Raw genomic sequence first — 11,747 nt, forward strand, 5'->3', positions numbered from 1 at the left:
TCAACATTCATCACACTGCATCACTAAAATGGACACACTTAATGTCAGTTTTACCTCATATAAGTTATATATATTTATTACATACATATACTTCATATAAATTAACCCTCATATGTATGTATTCAGGGCAATTTTTACATCAAAAGGAAAATGGCAACAATTAATTGTAAATACTGAATAGATAAAAATCTATGACCCTAGAGTAACACTTGATGAGGGGGGTGGAGGACGATTTGCTCTGAAAATGAACAATTAAAGGGAACATAGTATTTGCCCTACCTTTTTTTTTTTTTTTAAAGAAAACAATTATGGTTCACTCCTGGTTGATGAGGAAAACCCCTTCCTCACAATAGGGTGCTAGCAAATAAAGGTAGAATAAATAATGAAATTAGAGAATAACTAGTATACAAATCTAAAGAAATAATTGATTCAGGCAAGAGTCATCAATAGACTTTAAAACCTTTAGATGACAGGGGCGCCTGGGTGGCTCAGTGGGTTAAAGCCTCTGCCTTTGGCTCAGGTCATGATCCCAGGGTCCTGGGATCGAGCCCCGCATTGGGCTCTCTGCTCAGCAGGGAGCCTGCTTCCTCTTCTCTCTCTCTCTGCCTTCCTGTGATCTCTGTCTGTCAAATAAATAAATAAAATCTTTAAAAAATAAAACCTTTAGATAACAGATTGCTGGAAAACGAAAGTATACATTTGGAACCAAAATATAATTTCTCAGATTATTTATCTAATTGTAAAGAGAATACACTTGTATAGTGGAGTCATCTGGTGGTCACCATCTGAACCAAATGAACAAATTTAAAATCCGTAACAGCGGGATAATCTCCCATTCACAGAAAATACAGGAGAAAGAGTAGTAGTAACAAATCTAATGGCGCTAGCCAATAGTCCCCCAAACCTTGATGAAACTGTAAGCAGTAACTATTTATTGAACACCTGAGTTAGGTCTAGCCCAGTCCTCAGTATCAATATCCACCCAACTTTAACCTACAATTTCAAAAGAGATATCAAAGTATGCTGAATGTTACTTGCATTTGACTATTTTAAATAGCACATGCTATTGAGTTAGATTGATGTGAAGTAAATTGGACGCTTCTTTCCCATCAGCCTTATAGTTAGCCTATAACCTGTATTCCTACTGCTTTGATTTAGGAACCATCTAATAAAATATAAGTAGGAAAAAAGAGGAAGAAAAAGAAAAGGGCATTCACAGTAAGTCTGGCCTTTGTCATTGGCACATTAGAAGTCCAAGGAGCTTGGAGATGGGCAGAATTGGCAGTTAAAGAAGTTGGCAGTGCTTCATGGATGCTCTTCTAGGCTCACAGATGGCATGACCATGATCCTGAGCATGTCAAGTTTTTCCATGAGTCAGTACTTTCATTTGGTCCATTCTTTTTATCTGCCTTGCTCTTTCTACTCTTCCTTACCAGGTTATCTCCTATTACTCAGTAGCAATCAGCTTTAGAGACATTATTTAACCTAGAATGTGTCAATCATAGAGATTTGCAGCTTCACACATATGGGAGCTAAATAAAGCTTTCTAGACCAATTTTCTCTTTTTAAGCTAGTGGGTTTTACAGTGAGTTTCTTACAGAGTTTTTGTTTGAGCAGCAATGCAATATACTAACCCAATGTATCTAATCTTTCAGGTTTAGTTAACATTTATAGTCCTAGAGCTATACAGACCACAAAGAACTCCACTGGTACTCTTTAAACAAGTTTTGTAAAAGTAATTATATTCATATAATAATTTTTACCAGTATTATTTTAAAAATGCTATTTCACCATACCTATCCTTGAATATAATACTGAACAGTTTCCAGGCTTTGTTTCCTTGCATTTTTTTTTTTTTAAGATTTTATAGAGGAGGAGGAGGAGGGGCAGAGGGAGAGGAAGTAGAGGGCTCCCTGTTGGGAACGGAACCCAATGCGGGGCTCAATCCCAGCACCCTGAGATCATGACCTGAGCCAAAGGCAGACACCTAACTGACTGAGCTACCAAGATGCCCCTTCTTGTATTGTTTTGAATCAGTGTATTTGTTATATACTCAAGAAACTTTCATTAGATACTTGCCACACTGTACTGAGTACAAAGGAAATTTTATCGCCCAAATAGTGGCTCTGCAGTGGAGTTTCAATCATTCTGAATCTTTGATGGGGACAGAGAGCAGAGATAATAGAGGTCTGGGGAATGCAGAATCACTTGTTCTAGGAAACAGGCTTTTCTAGTTCCTGGGAAATCCTTTATTTAAAAAAAATAAAGGCAGACCTTGGAGATAATTTCCCGATCATCATCTCTGTCCTTGTCACCCACTCAGTGCAAATAACATGCTTTCAGAGAGGATTCGGTATGCCAGCATGAGTAAGCATTCCAGCTTCCATCAGGGTACCGTGGCACTCACTTCTGGGAGTCATGTTCCTCTTCTTGCTGATGGTCCCCTGATGCTGTTTGAGTCATAAAAACTTAAGCCCAGGGGATGAATTATGGCCGGTATGGGCCAATATTTCTTAACAGGAGTGCTATTGATATTTGGGGTGGGTTGAATTTTTGTGTGTGTGAAAGTGTTCTGTGCAAGTAGGGGCATTCTGCATTCCAAGACTAACCCACTAAATGCAATAGTATCTGTCTATTTGTGTGACAACTGAGAGTCCCCCCTCTATATTTCCAGTACCTCTATATGGGGAGGATTCCCCTGATGAGAACTTTGGTCGATGAGGGGTTTTGGGATCTTCTTTACCAAATCATGACAGTCAATTAGCCAGTTGGCTAACTGTGGCCAGGACCAGAGGAATTCTCCTGGTGCATCTGAGAAAGGCTTTTCTTTCTGATAAGAGAGGTGTTCATGAGGAAAAAGAAAAAGTGTTTTTCCCCCGCTCCCTTCCTCTTAATAGTCTGGAAGATGCTGTGTTGCTTACATCTGTAGGAACCATCTCATGATCAGGAAGTACCAAAAGGGAAAACAGAAGCCAGCCAGCTGAGAATACAGAGTAGGGGGTGAAAAGTTATTGGATCAAGGATGACATTGTTAAGCTTCCACATGAACCCAGGATTCATCTTTTTATGAAGTAAAATAGAAATGTACTTATATTTTAAACCACTGTCCATTAGAGTGCCTGCTAACACATCACCAACACAACACAACATTTTCTGACTTAGGCAGTTAGGGAAAAAGAGTATTTAAATAATAAGTTAAAGAAAATGGAAAGATGCCAAGTAAAGCTAGGTTTTTCTAGCGGGAACAATATAATAAAACAATTCACCTGCAGAGAGTTGAATACTTAAAAGTCTCAATATATGGATTGTGTTTGCTTTACTGAACCCATGCATGAAAATATTATGTGCCACTTTGCTTTATTGATAATGCATAAATTTACATACCATTATTTACTTCCAGAAACCCAAGCCGTATAAGACACAGACCTAGCTACATTAAACGTATAAAGATCTTGGAGAATCCTATTTTCAGAACTTTTCAAAACTACCATTCTATTTTCCTTTGCTGCTTGCCAACCTATGGGTACAACAGTTAAGTTCTGTTGGGTCAAACACTCAATGAAACCTCTTCTAATTTTTCTATTTAAAAAGGACAGCCTTTTATTCCCCACAAATGAAAGAACCACTAGCTCAGGAGCCAGTCCATCCAAAAGCCATGCGCCTGACTCACTCCTGACCATGAAATCTGTATTTCTGCCAGAGAAGAGTGGATGTTCAGTCACCATGCTGAACACCTGCTACAGACATCTATTAGGAGCAACATGAGACTTATTTTCATTGCTCTTTCCTGCCTTTTTTTTTTTAAGATTTTATTTATTTCTTTAAGAGAGAGACAGTGAGAGAGAGCATGAGCAAGGAGAAGGTCAGAGGGAGAAGCAGACTCCCCGTGGAGCTGGGAGCCCGATGCGGGACTTGATCCCGGAACTCCGGGATCATGACCAGGCCGAAGGCAGTCATCCAACCCACTGAGCCATCCAGGCATCCCTCTTTTCTGCCTTTTTAACCTCTTTTCTCTATCCCACTCATCTGTGTCCAATGCTACTGGCCACATCCCAGTCTTTATATTTTCTCATGGAAAACTCCAACAACCTCCTAATTGGGTCCCTGACGCCCATCAAAACCATCGTCCACACGGCAGTTCTGGGAGATTTCCACGTTTGGGGTTATGGAACAGACATACTATTCCATGTTCCTCTCACTAAGCACAACAAAAATCCTACATGTTTCCTATGAAATGGCATAAGAAATCACACAGAGTACGGACATCAGGACTGGAGAGCAACACAAAGCTTGTCCCACGTTCGCTGGGCTTTCTTTTAGCTTCATAAACTCAGAAGCTAAAAGAAGCAGGCAATCTGGAAATACCAAACAGGCACAGACAAAACATGTCTTCCCCCCAAGAAGAGCCTGCTCCTTATAACCAAAGGCGCAGGGAAGAGGCATCCCAGCAAGACATAAAATCTTTATACAGCAGCCACTCTCTCCAGCCAACACCTCTACCCATGTCAGCACAGGATACTGATTTCAAAAGCATGGTTGAGCCAGGATGTGGTTAATCCTGGAGATTATCCAGGAGTTATCTCACAACCTCCAGGAGTTATCTCGCAATCTCACAATCTCACAAAATCAGTTATTTGTTACATCTTTTCAACAAGTGGCAGCACAGGAAGTGCTTTATAGCACTCTGGGAAAGCACACCACCTTGTGATGAAAGAAAAGGAAACAATCTAAATGCCATGCTTCTAAGCCCTTGGTCAAAGCCAAGTCTAGGTGGACCCTTAGAGAATGACTCCCCAGGGGGGAATGTACCTTCAGGAGAAGGGGCTTATGAAGCCCAGTGTTCCGGATCAAAGCTGGGCTCATCCCTCTTGAGGAGGGAACATTCTGTATGAGATGTGTCACACCGTGGGGGACGCAGGGATATCTGAGGTCCTGGGTTTCTGGAGAGGAAAAAGAAGATGGGGCAAGTTATAAGGAAGAAAGAGAGAAGGAAAGTGATGCTTAACACTATGCCAAATACTTTACATACATTGTTTCATTGGTTTTCGCAAGTCAACTACTAGGCAAGTGAGGTCTTGTTTTAGGGTGGGACACCCGAGGCACAGAGAGGTTCAATAACAGCCCAGGTAAGAAGGGGTAAAGCCTCCACTTGGATAAAGTTAAGCTGATTTCAAGGATTCTGTCCTAAACATGCACAACAGCCTTTCCTCAGGAACATATGCACAAAAAGAAACCTTCAGCAAAATAAAGGTAAAAACTACTGCAGAGAACATAAAGTATGTTTAATCTCCTCGGCCTCATATTATGATAGAAAAAAAAAAGAGTCTCTCTTTGGGACATCCTTATTTTATACCTGTAGACCGCTGTGCTGAAGAACAAGTCCCCCTCTCAGTAGGAGAAGGTTTCGGCATGGTAGAGGGGGGGTTTGTTCTTGTTCCTTAGAAAATAAGGGCTAAATACAGTCAAACTACCAGTAAGCACCGCCAGTGAGAATGTAAAGTATTTGGCATAGTGTTAAGCATCACTTTCCTTCTCTCTTTCTTCCTTATAACTTGCCCCATCTTCTTTTTCCTCTCCAGAAACCCAGGACCTCAGATATCCCTGCGTCCCCCACGGTGTGACACATCTCACAGCCTTTCCTCAGGAACATATGCACAAAAAGAAACCTTCAGCAAAATAAAGGTAAAAACTACTGCAGAGAACATAAAGTATGTTTAATCTCCTCGGCCTCATATTATGATAGAAAAAAAAAAAGAGTCTCTCTTTGGGACATCCTTATTTTATACCTGTAGACCGCTGTGCTGAAGAACAAGTCCCCCTCTCAGTAGGAGAAGGTTTCGGCATGGTAGAGGGGGGGTTTGTTCTTGTTCCTTAGAAAATAAGGGCTAAATACAGTCAAACTACCAGTAAGCACCGCCAGTGCTTGTGCCCCCGAGAGAGGAGTAGACAAATGATAACGAGAGCAGATTTGGGTAGGAGGCAACCGAAAAATGGCTGCAGAGACCAGAGGGTCTTTCTTAATAAGGAAAACCCAGGTGTCCAAGGCCATATCCAGAAGGCATAGGAAATTTAGGTATTGTTTAGGCAAACAAACATTTCCAAAGCTCCATTCTCTGAGCAGGGATCAGCAGTGAGGGGTCCCACAGGTGGAAAGTGATGCGGGACAGAGTTTGTGGTGGCGGTGCTAATTATAAACCAAGTGGGAGCCCAAGCAGGAGCCCAGATTCAGAGAAGAGGATGGGGATCCAGGCCTTTATTTATTTTTTAAAGATTTTATTTATTTATTTGACAGGGAGATCACAAGTAGGCAGAGAAGCAGGGGGAAGCGGGCTCCCTGCTGAGCAGAGTGCCCGATGTGGGGCTCAATCCCAGAACCCTGAGACCATAACCTGAGCCAAAGGCAGAGGCTTAACCCACTGAGCCACCCAGGTGCCCAGGATCCAGGCCTTTAGAAGAAGGGATTGACAAGGGCCAGGAAGTGTCCGTGGGCCTCAGACATTGAAAACAGGGAATGAGTAAGATATACAAGAGGAATCACAGCAGACAATGTGTTTTGTATGGGAATCTTACTAGAAGGCATTACAAAGATAATAAATATTTAATAAGTTTTTCAAAATTTTCCTTAATTACTCAAGGGAGAGAGAATAGGGGGAGAGGGACAAGCAGGGAGCCTAGCCTGATGTGGGTCTTGATCTCAGGACCCTGAGATCATGACCTGAGCCAAAGGCAGACCCTTAACCAACTAAACCACCCAGGCACTCCTGTTAAATAAGTTTTTAAGGGATAAACCATGGTGTGGCTTTGACCTAGGTATTTTTCAAAACCCACTATAGATGTGGCTTCAGCCTTGGCCTTTGGAAAACTGGAGTCAAGTGCTCACTTTGTTGTCAGTTGGACCATCCCTGGCCTTGTGCTAGACAAGGGATTGTGTAATAGCTTCAGTTAGTGTCATATTCCACGGGGGTAACAACATCACTCATGGGATCAAGGCGTGCTGTCCAGATTATTTTTAATAGATAGATGTAGCAGATGTAGCATAGGTTGAACATCTTGGGTTCTGTTCACTGAAGTTCTATTAGTTGTATAAATGTATATGCATTACACAAAAACTTTAAAAGAGCTAAATACATCTCTCTTCTGTGTAATATTTAAATTCTTAGGAACATTGATTGACTCAGGGGTGCTTGGGTGGCTCAGTCATTAAACATCTGTCTTCAGCTCAGGTCGTGATCCCGGGGTCTTGGGTTCAAACCCCACATCAGGCTCTCTGCTTGGCGGGAGGCCTGCTTCTCCCTCTCCCACTCCCCCACTTGTGTTCCCTCTCTCTCTGTGTCTCTCTCTGTCAAATAAATAAAATCTTTTTTTTAAAAAAGATTTTATTTATTTATTTGACAGAGAGAGATCACAAGTAGGCAGAGAGGCAGGCAGAGAGAGAGAGAGGAGAAAGCAGGCTCCCTGCTGAGCAGAGAGCCCAATGCTGGGCTCGACCCCATCGCCCTGGGACCATGACCTGAGCTGAAGGCAGAGGCTTTAACCCACTGAGCCACCCAGGCGCCCCCAAATAAAATCTTTTTAAAAAAATTTTAAAAATAGGGACGCCTGGGTGGCTCAGTTGGTTGGACAACTGCCTTCAGCTCAGGTCATGATCCCGGAATCCCGGGATCGAGTCCCGCATCAGGCTCCCAGCTCCATGGGGAGTCCGCTTCGCTCTCTGACCTTCTCCTCGCTCATGCTCTCTCTGTCTCTCTCAAATAAATAAATAAAATATTTAAAAAAATTTTAAAAATAAACATTTATTGACTCAAAAAGAATGTAATGGTCTTCCTAAAGTTATCTACCTAATATTCAACATTCTCATTAACTTCAACTTGTTTTCAAATGTATTTAGCTTTCTAAGTGTTCTTTTTTTTTAAGATTTTATTTATTTATTTGACAGACAGAGATCACAAGTGGGCAGAGAGGCAGGCAGAGAGAGAGAGGAGGAAGCAGGCTCCCCACCAAGCAGAGAGCCCGATGCGGGACTTGATCCCAGGACCCTGGGATCGTGACCTGAGCCAAAGGCAGAGGCTCTAACCCACCTAGCCACCCAGGCACCCCTGGCTTTCTAAGTATTCTTAATAACTACTTTTGTACAGGGGTGGCTGGGTTGGTTAAGTGTCTGACATTGGCTCATGAACTTTGATCATCATCTAGAGGTCCTGGGATGGAGCCCCAGGTAGGACTCCATGCTCAGTGGGGAGTCCCCTCTCCTCTTCTCCTTCTCCCTCTGCTTCCCCCCACCCCCACTGGTGCTCTCTCTCAAATAAATAAATAAAATATTTTTTAAAAAATTAATTAAGTTAAATTCAAACTACTGCTAAATGTTTTATTTTTTAATTTCTAACTTTTTTTCAGGGAGGGAGGCAGGAGGGGCAAAGGGAGGGGCAGAGGGATAGAATCTCAAGTAGACCTCCCACTGAGCCCGGAGCCCCCCACCTCCCCGCATCAACACGGAGCTCAATCCCAGGCTCCTGAGATCACGACCAGAGCTGAAATCAAGAGTCAGGTGCTTAACTGACTGAACCACCCAGGCGCCTCAACTTTAAAGGAATTTTCAATAAACATTTGAAAACAACTCAGGCTGCCATAACAGGTCTTAAAGAACTGAAGTTGTGACTTTTCTTACTACTTGCTAGATGTAAAGTCACATTTGGGCTGATTAGAGATGGGTACCCTTCGGTAAAGTGGTGGGTACAGGCTTGTCCTCTAAAATCCCACCGAAATGACTCATGGGACAAATTCATGGGGGGAAAACAGCCACATTACTGCCAGAAATCTGAAGTACACTCAAAAAACAGATATCTGAGAGAATTCTTGGTAGACAGTCTTTTTTTTTTTTTTCTTCTAATTGGTGGGGGGCTTGAAAGAGAGAGAGAGAGAGAGAGAGAATCCTCAAGCATACTGCCCGCTGAGTGAAGAGCCTGCACTGGGCTCCACCCACGACCCTGAGATCATGCTCTGGGCGGAAACCAAGAGTTGGAGGCTTAACCAACTGAACCAACTTAACCTTGCCCCAGGAACCCCTCTGGTAAACATGGTCTTGATGTGTCACTGTCACATGGGTTAGCGATGACTTGTGGGATGTGATTATACAGTGACTCCGCTGTGTCATTACGCTGTCCTGCTGAGCTTGGTTTTCTCTTTGTCCCTGGATCAAAATGCTGGTGCTAGGACCTTTTTATTTTTATTTTTTTAATCATAGGTGATAAATCATATAATCACTTTAAGTTGGAACACAGGCTCAGTTTTAAATGCCCCGTTCTTGGGATGCCTGGGTGGCTCAGTTGGTTGAGCGGCTGCCTTCAGCTCAGGTCATGATCCCAGCACCCTGGGATCGAGTCCCACATCAGGCTCCTTGCTCAGCAGGGAGCCTGCTTCTCCCTCTGCCTCTGCTTGCCATTCTGTCTGCCTGTGCTTGCTCTCTCCCCCTCTCTCTCTCTGATAAATAAATAAAATCTTCAAAAATAAATAAATAAATAAATGCCCAGTTCTACATACAAACCTCTGTCATGGACTTTAAGTTGAGACTTGTCCTTCAGTGCAGGCCCCTGGCAAGCTGGCAATCTGCAGCGGGAGGAAGAGAGGGAAGCTGGTGAGCTCTTCCAGTCTCAGACCTTGTTCTCCTGCTCTTGTTCTCTTACCATGCTGACCCTCGCTCCTGATTTTCCAGGGACTGAGATGCACGAGAGAGGAGGTGTGTGTTCATAGTTCACACTGGTGGTGTGTGGAGTGAAGGGCCTGTGGGGGAATCTTAACTTGACTACTATTGGTTTGTCTGGTTGTTGTTTGACACTGACTCTTGTGGTTTTGTAGACCACCTGTCACTGAGGATTTCTCACCCAGAACTTAGTGAAAAAGCTGAGGGGGCACCTGGGTGGTTCAGTTGGTTAAGTGTCTGCCTTCACCTCAGGTCATGATCCCAGGGTCCTGGGACCAAGCCCCATATCGGGCTCCCTGCCAGCTTCTCTCTCTCCCAATCCCCCTGCTTGTGTTCCCTGTCTTGCTATGTCTCTGTCAAATAAATAAATAAAAATTTTAAAAAGAAAAAAAAAAAAAGCTGAGAGACCACATTGTGTTCCAGGGAAGCATAAGGAAAGAAAACCAAATCTCCACTTTATGCTGAACCAGAAAGAAAAGTAGACCATCAGAAAGTCAAATTTTAACAAAAATGAGCATATGTCCAAAAACCAGTCTTTAAACACTACTTCCAAAGTGCATACCCAGAGATAAGTGTTCTTCACTTAGCACTGAGACATCTTCTTATTCCATGTGATCAAAAAGGTTGGAGGCATTAAAAAAAAAAAAAAGTCATGTACTTACCTCGAACAATGCATTTTAACTTAAAACATGCAAATGCATATCCATTCAGTACTTCTCAGATGAAGAGCCAGAGAACTGTCGGAGCTGCCCGGGACCACGCTAACAATGCATTGTCTATGGTTTCCGTTGTCAGTTCTCTGGAGTGAAGTGAGAACTTGAAGACACCAGCAAAGCATTCCAACCCTTTCACTGTTCAATGATCTTCCCAATCTTATATTACTCATTTTGCCCACATCTAATTGAACAGTGATTATAATTAGCAGTTCACCTTTATGGAAACTTTCCAAAGTATTCACTTTGGTTTTCATGAAAATAACTTGCTTTCTCATATCCTATCAGTATACACAAGACTTCATTAAATCACATAATTTTAATAAGTGGTAAGTAAGTGAAACTAGGCATAAATCGGGGGAACAAATACAGCTGCCTCTTGGTAAGCATCCTTCTCAACTGTTGAGGCAGTAGTGAGGGGTCTGGCCCTGATCCTTCATGGGTTACTGGTGTCTGTCACTGTGCCCTCCAGAGGAACGGAAAGATGTCTGTTAATCTGGAAAGCTGTTGAGGTGGACTATGTATAAAAGCTTCTACTATATGTATTCTGCCTGGAACAGCGTACTATGGTGGAAAAGCATGGGCTTTTCCACTATGCCTTCCAAGGTCTGGCATCCTTTGCTGACTAACTCACTCGGTTTCACACTTTTGTAATAGTTTTACCTTTAGGAAAAGGGCCCTCAACTGGAGAGGACTTGGCCCTTAGGGGACATTTGGCAATGTTTAAGACATTTTTGGTTGTCAAAGCCGGAGGGGCATAACATCTAGTGCATGGTGTCAGGGGGAGGGTAAGTATCCTACAACATTCAGGGTAACCCATGTAACAGAGTTGTCTGGTCCAAAATGTCACCAGTGCTGGGGGGGACACCATGCTCTCTGGGTTCTGGTCTCTGACTCCAGACTCCAGTGTTTGGGTGGCTTATGGGGCCTTCCCATCAGCACTCCCAGATCCCACCATCCTTCCTGAGTGACGGGCTCCCCAGGTCTGTGGCAGAGCTCCTGGGGATAAGGATGATGGCTGCTTCTTTGCACAGCTTATAACAAGCTTAGCCTCCAGAGGACAGTAGGTATATCATTGTTTGAATAACAACAACAGAACATGGAGATGAAAGCACTGGTTGAAATCCCTTCTCACACACCCTCCAACTTCAACGAATGGAGTCAGCTGCTCCCAAAAGCAAGATTCCGGGTTCCCTCCAACCTGGATCAAAGATGGAGAAGCTCACACTGTGGACAAGCTGTGCAGGCTTGGCGGCTCCCCACGCCCCCAACGGGAAATACAGAAGGGGGCGGGAAGGAAGAGGTGTTCTGGGCTTTAACAGAGTGTTGGGCTTGAT

The sequence above is a fragment of the Mustela nivalis genome, assembly GCF_964662115.1.
Source record: "Mustela nivalis genome assembly, chromosome: 5".
Lineage (NCBI taxonomy): Eukaryota > Metazoa > Chordata > Mammalia > Carnivora > Mustelidae > Mustela > Mustela nivalis.